Consider the following 11,534-nt stretch of genomic DNA (forward strand, 5'->3'; position numbering starts at 1 on the left):
AAGATAAAAAATGTACATCAAAATCAAATTACAGGATGTTATTTATGTAGTTTGATCATTTTCCTCGACTGGTGCACTAACACCATGTGGTTTATTTTGTACATATATAGCATCATCTACAAAGATACAAATAATTGCTATTGCGACATCCAGTGGCCACATTTAGAACAGATGTTTCTTTCATTCAAAAATTTCAGGTTAATTTTTATACTTAGCAAAGTCATCCCGCGGGCCGGATAAAACCTGTCCGCGGGCCTGATCCGGCCCTCGGGCCGTACGTTTGACAACCCTGGTCTAAGTCATTAAAATGTTAAAAACAAGTCAAATTATTATTTTTTTATTTATATAACGCTTACAGTAAATCTGTACAGTATATTAACTTCAGGTTGATACAAAGTTTAAAAAAACAAAAAGGTTTTATGCCTTTCCTGTCAAAGACAACTTAGTTTTTTATAATAAAACTGAAATATGGATAGGGACGGCGTGGCGAAGTTGGTAGAGTGGCTGTGCCAGCAATCGGAGTGTTGCTGGTTACTGGGGTTCAATCCCCACCTTCTACCTTCCTAGTCATGTCCGTTGTGTCCTTGGGCAAGACACTTCACCCTTTGCCTCTGATGGCTGCTGGTTAGCGCCTTGCATGGCAGCTCCCGCCATCAGTGTGTGAATGTGTGTGTGAATGGGTAAATGTGGAAATACTGTCAAAGCGCTTTGAGTACCTTGAAGGTAGAAAAGCGCTATACAAGTATAACCCATTTATCATTTATTTATTTACAAATATGCAGTATTTCCCCCACTGCCCAAAACATTCAGAAAGCAATGTTTGATGTGAAGTAATTACAGCCTTAAAAATATCAATAATGCAGGACACCATTGATTTTAATTCATTATTATTTTTGAGTAATCACAGTGAAAAGATAAATAAAATCCCATTAAATATATTTGGGATCCAAAAGGTGCCCCACTCAGAAAGTGATACATTTTTATTAGTTTTTTTTTTACTTTCAACACTTAAGTTACGAGCTCAACTTCAGATATATCTGTCGATTTTACGTTTGAACTATTATTTTGTTTGTTTTATGCTCTTTTGTCAAGTAAATAGTTAATGTTTTTGTATGGCAACCACACAATATATGCAATATTTCCCACATAAAACATTTTAAAGTGAAATATTTGAAATTAATTGGAGCCTTGAATAGGTCAATAATTCATTATAACATTGATTTTTTAAATTTTTTTGGAGCAATGGCAAAAAAAGAAAAAAGAAAGATAGACAAAAGAAGAAAAAAGGCCTGCATGGTAGCTTTGTGTCAACATTGCAACTTTTTCTAGTTAGATTTCACCTCATTCCACTTTTTTAAATGTTTTTTAATTTTTGCAATAGCATTTCCAGAATGTGTGGCGGGCCGGTAAACAATTAGCTGCGGGCCGCAAATGGCCCCCGGGCCGCACTTTGGACACCCCTGCACTAGAGTATAAGTCGCATTTTTTGGGGAAACTTAATTGATAAAATCCAATACCAAGAATAGACATTTGAAAGGCAATTTAAAATAAGTAAAGAATAGTGAACAACAGGCTGAATAAGTGTACGTTATATGACGCATAAATAACCAACTGAGAACGTGCCTGGTATGTTAACGTAACATATTATGGTAAGAGTCATTCAAATAACTATAACATATAGAACATGCTATACAATTTTTTTTTTTAATTGTTATTAAATCATGTTTGTCCTTTTTGTCTTGAGATGTTTAATAAACCATAATGTTTAAAAGACGTTTCATTAAAGCAAATTCATTGTCTGTTCATGGTGTTAAAACTTAAAAATGATCTGTCCAGGGTACACTTATTCATGATGAAAAATTATATAAATTATTTTATATTATATTAATTTTGAGTTAACTATGAACAAAATGCGATTAATCCCGATTAAATATTTTAATTGTTTGACAGTAGAGATGTCCGATAATGGCTTTTTTGCCGATATCCGATATTCCGATATTGTCCAACTCTTAATTACAGATTCCAATATCAACCGATATCGATATATACAGTCATGGAATTAACACATTATTATGCCTAATTTTGTTGTGATGCCCCGCTGGATGCATTAAACCAGTGGTCCCCAACCTTTTTGTAGCTGCGGACCGGTCAACGCTTGAAAATTTGTCCCACGGGGGTTGATGGTATTTTTTTGTTTATTTTTTTGTTTTTTTGTCATAAAGAAATACAATCATGCAGACTGTATTGATCTATATTGATATATAATGTAGGAACCATAAATATTAGCGGGGGGTGTATATTGTAGCGTCCCGGAAGAGGTAGTGCTGCAAGGGGTTCTGGGTATTTGTTCTGTTGTGTTTATGTTGTGTGACGGTGCGGATGTTCTCCCGAAATGTGTTTGTCATTCTTGTTTGGTGTGGGTTCACAGTGTGGCGCATATTTGTAACCTTGTTAAAGTTGTTTATACGGCCACCCTCAGTGTGACCTGTATGGCTGTTGACCAAGTATGGCTTGCATTCACTTGTGTGTGTGAAGAGCCGTAAATATTATGTGACTGGGCCGGCACGCAAAGGATGTGCCTTTAAGGTTTATTGGCGCTCTGTACCTCTCCGTACGTCCGTGTACACAGCGGCATTTTAAAAAGTCATACATTTTACTTTATGAAACCGATACCGATAATTTTGAAACCGATACCGATAATTTCCGATATTACATTTTAAAGCATTTATCGGCAGTCCCATATTATCGGACATCCCTATTTGACAGCCCTAATTTCTACCCAAATAAATGTAATATAACATATTTCCTATCCCAGTGTTTTGTTATACTTAATACAGAGCAATCATTTACTTCAATATCTACTGTTTGTAACTCATACACCTTATGATTCATTTTTAAACAAGCGTAGATTGGCTGTCCAATTAAAAACCTTTATTTAAAAATGTCCTTTTTGGCCAAATAAAAGTTATAAGTAAGTTGTATTTATTGTAGCAAATCACAAAATTGAGATATACATTCTTTTAATTGGACAGCGATGATATGCAGTATTTTTTTTACCAGCGCTGTCAAAGTTAATGCGTTAACATATGTGAATAATCACAAACAAGTGTTACATTGATCTTGTATAAACAATATTTTGACCGCACATTAGCCGTAGATGGGTTGTTAGACGGTCAGTGATCAGTCCAATGCATAAGTCAGTGCAAAGATGACTTTATAATTCACCCTGAAAGGACTTTAGATAAAACTGTTCAACAAATAAATGACGTTCATTCAAGTAAAGCATTTACAAAAAATGTTTGTCTATGGCATTCTAACAATACAATTGAATTAGTGTCCAAATATTGGGCTCTTTTTAAAGTTAATTTGAAACATGCAAGCAAGTAATTACATTACTGTCCCAGCAGGCACAGGACATTGATACAATACATGTCCTTTAAAAATGACCTTGAAACAACGTTTCAAAATACGTTGATGTCCAACGTTTCTTCCTGGCAACCAACGGCCACACCAACACGTGACCTGCTAACAAAGAAGTACAGGAAATTCTGCCAGAAGGTTCAAATGTGATTTTAGTTGAAAATGAAATGAATTAGAATATTTCATTCATTAACTCGACTTCATGTTAGCCTAATGGTGTAAGAGCCTTGATAACCCTGGTTTGATTCACTTGTTCTTTTCTTTGTAGGAACAAGTACAGAGTATAAAACTTTTATTTAATTAAATAAGCACACCTTTGATTTTACATAACGCTGCCTTAAAGGGGATCTGCACTTATAATAATTCACAATCCTTTTGTAAGACAAGCACACGTTTTTTTTATGCATTCTAACTAGTAAATAAACGTGAATAAAAGTCCACTTGCATCTAATTAGACCATAAAACCCAATAAATAACCATTCAAAAAGCGCCAACAACACTCCATTTGACCTGAATATCAACCAAGTGTTAGTGACATTGTTATTATAAATGCTAATGTTAAGGACCTACATTTAGCTGCGCATTGATCAGAGAGGTTGACTAAGGTTGGCTAAGCTGCTTTATCGCACAGAAACTCGTAAAAGGTAAATGTAGATTATAAATCAGAACTCTCACCTGGATAGTAAAATGATGTGGACACAAACTGAAAACTTGGTCAACTTTCACAGCCAACTTAGACTTAGACTAGACGAGAGACTTCGACTTCCTTTTATTGTCATTCAAATTTGAACTTTACAGTACAAATAAGAACATTTCGTTGCATTAGCTCATAATAGTGCAGTATAAAAGAGCAATAAGGTGGAGATATAAATAAATAGATTACTGTACAGATAAATATATTGCACTTTTGCATATGCATCCACGTTTATTGATGTATGGCAAAAAAAAAAAAAAGACCTGAAAAGATGCTTTGTTCCACCCACATTTTTTTCTTTGCGAGGATTATGGGTCATTCCTCATCTCAACGGGAATATATCAAAATTCTAACAGTCGGCATCCCAGTGAGAGCAGACATTGTACCGGAAGTGATGTTTTATTATGTTTGTTGGCTCTCATGAAGTCTGCAGTGAGTAGTAACCAGTGACCTTGTTGAAGGAAAAAGCGGAAGTTGTGATGCGTTTTTTGAAATTAAAAGGAGAAAAATACGTAAATATTGCATGTTATTAGACAGATAGATAGATAGATAGATAGATAGATAGATAGATAGATAGATAGATAGATAGATAGATAGATAGATAGATAGATAGATAGATAGATAGATAGATAGATAGATAGATAGATAGATAGATAGATAGATAGATAGATAGATAGATAGATAGATAGATAGATAGATAGATAGATAGATAGATAGATAGATAGATAGATAGATAGTAATGTGCCCGTTACAACATTACATTACATTACTGCAGGCTCCAGGATTGGAGCCTGCCTCAGACTGGAAGTCTCTGCAGAGAGTGGAGAGGACGGGAAATCCGAAAAAAGCCGCTGCCTGACCAAGGCTCAGAAAATCTGTAGAGACTCCTCCCACCCCCACCAAGGACTGTTTTCACTGCTGGACTCTAGAAAGAGGTTCCACAGCCTCCGTAGCAGAACCTCCAGGTTCTGTAACAGCTTCTTCCCTCAGGCCATAAGACTCTTGAACGCATCATAATAATCCCCTCAATTCCCCTCAAAAACGATTAACCCGCTGGAATATAAAGACAATATAACATACATCCATAAACGTGGATGCATATGCAAAAGTGCAATATATTCATCTGTACAGTAATCTATTTATTTATATCTGCACCTTATTACTCTTTTATCCTGCACTACAACGAGCTAATGCAACGATATTTTGTTCTTATCCGTACTGTAAAGTTGAAATTTGAATGACAATAAAAGGAAGTCTAAGTCTAAGTCTAGGGACGGCGTGGCGAAGTTGGTAGAGTGGCTGTGCCAGCAATCGGAGTGTTGCTGGTTACTGGGGTTCAATTCCCACCTTCTACCTTCCTAGTCACGTCCGTTGTGTCCTTGGGCAAGACACTTCACCCTTGCTCCTGATGGCTGCTGGTTAGCGCCTTGCATGGCAGCTCCCGCCATCAGTATGTGGGTGTGAATGGGTGAATGTGGAAATACTGTCAAAGCGCTTTGAGTACCTTGAAGGTAGAAAAGCGCTATACAAGTATAACCCATTTATCATTTAATAATATATATACTTACAACTAGAGATGTCCGATAATGGCTTTTTGCCGATATCCGATATTGTCCAACTCTTAATTACCGATTCTGATATCAACCGATACCGATATATACAGTCGTGGAATTAACACATTATTATGCCTAATTTTGTTGTGATGCCCCGCAGGATGCATTAAACAATGTAACAAGATTTTCCAAAATAAATCAACTCAAGTTATGGAAAAAAAATGCCAACATGGCACTGCCATATTTATTATTGAAGTCACAAAGTGCATTATTTTTTTTAACATGCCTCAAAACAGCAGCTTGGAATTTGGGACATGCTCTCCCTGAGAGAGCATGAGGAGGTTGAGGTGGGCGAGGTTGGGGTTGGGGGAGGGGGTGGGGGGGAGTAGCGGGGGGTGTATACTGTAGCGTCCCGGAAGAGTTAGTGCTGAAAGGGGTTCTGGGTATTTGTTCTGTTGTGTTATGGTGCGGATGTTCTCCCAAAATGTGTTTGTCATTCTTGTTTGGTGTGGGTTCACCGTGTGGCGCATATTTGTAACAGTGTTAAAGTTGTTTATACGGCTGCCCTCAGTGTGACCTGTATGGCTGTTGACCAAGTATGCCTTGCATTCACTTGTGTGTGTGAAAAGCCGTAGATATTATGTGATTGGGCCGGCACGCAAAGGCAGTGCCTTTAAGGTTAATTGGCGCTCTGTACTTCTCCCTACATCCGTGTACACAGCGGCGTTTTAAAAAGTCATACATTTTACTTTTTGAAACCGATACTGATAATTTCCGATATCACATTTTAAAGCACTTATCGGCCGATAATATCAAACATCTCTACTTACAAGATGTCTATAAAACCTTGGATGTTTTTTTTTAGGCGCTTTATAGGCAGATTAGAGCGACTGCCATGGGCTAACTTTTGCTCGCATTTATTCTCTAAAGTGCATGAAAAAAAGAAAAACGTGTTTTTGTCTCACACACAGATTGTGAATGATGGGCAAAATTCCCCCCCCAGTCCCTCTTTAAAGTGCAACAAAGTAGCTCCAAATTGCAAGTTGCGTTTCCTCCGCCGTGCTGTCAGACATCCCAGTGAAAAGACAAAATAGTTTTCCACATTTTCTCTCCCGCCTCCCTCGGTCTCCCCAAACAACCTCTCGGAGTTCCTTTGCCCCTCGGTCCCTCGAACACAACTAAAAATTCATTTTGTCTGACCTAAATCAGAGGGTGTCTGCGCCATGGGGCTTATTACACGCTGCACTTTGACTTGTGTTGTGGAGGAGGACGGGGTATTATTATCTCGCAGCTACCCACCCTGCTATAAAAACTAGCGGTGCGACATCTCCACAGCGCAGTGCTCTGCTGTTCAGCCCTCCCTTCCTTTTCCTCCCGCGCTCCGTTCAGCACACACAACCTGACTCCCGTGCTCGCCTTCACACACACTGACTCTCAACACACACACACACACACACACACACACAGACCCGACAACCTGCGCTCCTCGGCTGCTTTGGATTTCCCTCACTGGCTCTTTTTTTGTACATTTTTATGAATGGGAGTTTGATTGATTGGCATACAAATCGATTGACGGGGGTCATGCTGAGAGGTCAAGCCAGGACCACCAGAACCTTTCACTAGTGTGGACTTTACACAAACAACTGAGGTAGGTGACGGAACATGAGACTTGTGTATGTTTTTGGATTTGGTTTTCTTTATGGAGCTCGGGATACAGCGTGCACGTGCGTCACTTAGTGTGTATTTTATTCACATGAAGCTCTGCATGGCGCCTCGACGGGGGGCAAACAAGTTTGTGACTTGTATTTCATTTTCTTATCCTGTGTTTTTCTAATCCTAAAACCCTTTTGAATGAACAAGACACGCTATAAATACATGTACAATATTTCCCTGTAAATATATAAAAACAGACTTGTTCAGCATTTATGCGCACTAACAGTATTTTATTCCTTTAAACTGCATTCAACCTAAAGAAAACGCAGAATTGGAGTTTAACACTGTTTCGCACATTGTCCTTATTTTAAATAATTAATATAATTAGCATACATTTTTTAATTTAAATGACTTTAGTCATAAAGGTGTTTTTTATACATGTAATCAGACGGATGAAGACGGGTAGAAATCAATAAAAATGGTAAAAAAAAAGAAATAAAATAATGAAGAAATGTTTTCATTTTACATATGTTTTAGAAATACATTTTAAAGAAAATTTAAAAAATAAAAACATAGCATTAGTACAAACACAAACCAAAAAAATCCTGTGTTTAATTGCAGACTCAAACATACTACATGCAAATTAATCACTAAACAAGGGCGTAGGACAGGGGTGTCAAACTCATTTTAGATGGGGGGGCCACATGGAGAAAAATCTACTCCCAAGTGGGCCTAACTAGTAAAATCTCAGCACGATGATTTAAAAATAAAGACAACTTCAGATTGATTTCTTTGTTTAAAAATAGAACAAGCACATTCCGAAAATGTACAAATTATAATGTTTTTTTTATGTCGTTATTTATATTTTCTGAATAAATTATGTGATAAAGTTCATCAGTCAATTAATTGGTGTTCATTTTCAATCTATCAAAAAAACCCATAAAAAAAGTATATCGAAATCAAATTACAGGATGTTATTTGTGTAGTTTGATCATTTTCCTTGACTAATGTACTAACATCATGTGGTTTATTTTGTACATATGTAGCATTATCTACAAAGATACAAAGAATTGCTCTTGCGACATCCAGTGGACACATTTAGAACAGCTGTTTCTTTCATTAAAAAATGTCAGGTTAATTTTTCTACTTAGCAAACTCATCCCGCGGGCCGGATAGAACCTGTTCGTGGGCCTGATCTGGCTCCCGGGCCTTACATTTGACACCCTTGGCTTAGGATATTAATTAAGTTAAGTAAAAGTCTTTGTGTGATAAATGAGCAGCTTTACATTCAACTTAAACTCACAAAAAGTAACTTTTAAACACATGCGACTGGTTGCAATTTGTAAAAAAAAAATTAAAATACAATTAAAAAAATAAGTTACCCTCCAAACTAGGTGGCTCCAGGATACATTACATCGACAAGCTAAAATAATATTAAATGTTCTTTCAGTAAGAGGCCAAAAAGCAGGATATGTGTGTGACAACGTTGTTGGCCCGGTAATGATTTCCAACACCGGTCTGACAGGGCATTTTACTTTAGTCCTTGGTTGGCTGATTTGTGGACTGTGGGCCGGGTACCACTTACGACCTCGTGATGAGGAGTATGTGGAGGAGAGGATGGTGCTGAAGGAGGTGACAGGTGTTGACTTAAAGGTCTGAACAGATGATTATTCTCATAAGACATTTTGCATTAGGGGCAAGTGAGACAGTGCCCCACCACATCCAGCAAATGTGACACATCCTTATTGTGCTCATACATTGTACGATTTTCATATGCTGTTCTACATAAGTCCTGTAGGTGGCAGCGATGCAGAAATTTTTTTAAAGACATAAAGAAACAAGAGTTTTAGAAGCTCTAATCCAGGGGTCCCCAAACTTTTTGACCCGCGGGCCGCATTGGATTAAAAAAATCCAAAAATGTGGCATTTAAAAAAAACAAAAAACACATATATATATATATATATATATATATATATATATATATATATATATATATATATATATATATATATATATATATATATATATATATATATATATATATATATACACTACCGTTCAAAAGTTTGGGGTCACCCAAACAATTTTGTGGAATAGCCTTCATTTCTAAGAACAAGAATAGACTGTCGAGTTTTAGATGAAAGTTCTCTTTTTCTAGCCATTTTGAGCGTTTAATTGACCCCACAAATGTGATGCTCCAGAAACTCAATCTGCTCAAAGGAAGGTCAGTTTTGTAGCTTCTGTAAGGAGCTAAACTGTTTTCAGATGTGTGAACATGATTGCACAAGGGTTTTCTAATCATCAATTAGCCTTCTGAGCCAATGAGCAAACACATTGTACCATTAGAACACTGGAGTGATAGTTGCTGGAAATGGGCCTCTATACACCTATGAAGATATTGCACCAAAAACCAGACATTTGCAGCTAGAATAGTCATTTACCACATTAGCAATGTATAGAGTGTATTTCTTTAAAGTTAAGACTAGTTTAAAGTTATCTTCATTGAAAAGTACAGTGCTTTTCCTTAAAAAATAAGGACATTTCAATGTGACCCCAAACTTTTGAACGGTAGTGTATATATATGTATTTATTGTAGCAAATCAAATATATATATATATATATATATATATATATATATATATATATATATATATATATATATATATATATATATATATATATATATATATATATATATATATATATATATATATATATATATATATATATATATATATATGTTTTTTTGTTTTTTTTTAAATGCCACATTTTTGGATATATTCTAATATATTTGATTTGCTACAATAAATACATATACATATATATATATCTGTCTCCTTGCAGATTAGACAAACTGCCTTCTCCTTACAATGAACAATAAAAAGTCATATGTCCACTGATGTTTAAAAACTACACTCGGAATCTATTTTACGTTTCCCCGACTATTTCGCAATTTTTTTTCCCCTCGTGCACTAATTGACTGAAAGAGCGCGCACTTGCCGCGAAAATCGATGGGAAAATGTATTTTCAGACAATATGATCTGCCTGAGCGGCTAAGAGGCCCAGAGAGTAACAAGCGGTACAAAATGGATTGATGAATGGGCTAGACAGAAGAGATTAAAAAAAGAATAATAAAAAAAAATACAAAAAGTCCAGAGTAAAAAATAATAATAATAATAATTTTTATTATTTTGGGACGCTGGCGGGCCGTATTTGGTCCGTGGGCCGTAGTTTGGGGACCACTACATTAGTCCAAACAATGCTTAAAGTTTCAGATGCATCCGAACGTTGCACGATCAAGCAGGAGCAGACAATCGACGATTCGAATGTCCTTGTTCAGTTAAACATCATACGACAACAACACCCGAAGGTAGCCAACTCAAAATCTGCTTGAAAAGTTTACGGCTTTGTGTGTTCGACTTCCTTCCGGCCCTGCCTCTCCTCTGGCAGTGGAGCCATCTTCCCAAAGTTTTACAGATTTTTTTCTTTGTTTTTGTATTCGGTGAGGTTTTGGGGACACAAATGATTACGTCCCACAAATGAAAGAACCTAAATGTTGATCTAAAATTCTACATACATTGTAATATATTGTAAAATATATTGTAAAAACCTGCTCAGTGGCCTTGTGGTTAGAGTGTCCGCCCTGAAACTGGCCGAGTCATACCAAAGACTATAAAAATGGGACCCATTGGCTCCCTGCTTGGCACTCAGCATCAAATGTTGGAATTGGGGGTTAAATCATCAATATGATTCCAGAGCGCGGCCACCGCTGCTGCTCACTGCTCCCCTCACCTCCCAGGGGGTGAACATGGGGATGGGTCAAATACAGAGGGTAATTTCACCACACCTAGTGTGTGTGTGACTATCAGTGGTACTTTAACTTCACTCTTTAATATATGTTTTCAATATGAACTTGTCTGATTTCCTGTTCCTGTCAGCTCTCGCTCTGACGCCCATCAAGTATGCCTTGCAACAAAAGGTCAATAAAACTCATTTCAGTTCATCGACATGTTAAACGTTTGAATTAGGTCTGTCGAAAATTAAAAATGAACTCATGGGATTAGTCACAAAAACTATGTACATACGTAGATTAATCACGCGAGTTATTTTGACCATACATGCTCCTTTTGCCTACTGCGGCTGGTTACCTAAAAAGGCGGAGGGTTGGTAGTGCAAAAATGAGTGAGGAAACTCCGACTGGTGTGATCGCTGGC

General features: G+C 36.8%; 1 protein-coding gene and 1 long non-coding RNA gene across 4 annotated transcripts in view; one reads left to right on the forward strand and one right to left on the reverse strand.

Moving 5' to 3' along the window:
• Nucleotides 1-11,534, reverse strand: part of LOC133638952 (uncharacterized) — a 94,710-nt gene that overhangs the window by 74,171 nt on the left and 9,005 nt on the right. The window lies entirely within an intron of this gene.
• The window catches only part of LOC133638951 (zinc finger and BTB domain-containing protein 7C), a 57,671-nt gene that overhangs the window by 27,531 nt on the left and 18,606 nt on the right, over nucleotides 1-11,534 (forward strand). The window contains exon 1 of one of the 2 annotated variants that reach the window (XM_062031998.1): nucleotides 7,016-7,315. The exons of the other annotated variant lie outside the window; for it this stretch is intronic. The gene's annotated coding sequence lies outside the window, so the exon portion shown is untranslated. Of the gene's footprint in view, nucleotides 1-7,015; nucleotides 7,316-11,534 lie in introns of those variants that run through there. 2 annotated transcript variants of the gene reach the window in all.

Source organism: Entelurus aequoreus, linkage group LG21 (assembly GCF_033978785.1).
Source record: "Entelurus aequoreus isolate RoL-2023_Sb linkage group LG21, RoL_Eaeq_v1.1, whole genome shotgun sequence".
NCBI lineage: Eukaryota > Metazoa > Chordata > Actinopteri > Syngnathiformes > Syngnathidae > Entelurus > Entelurus aequoreus.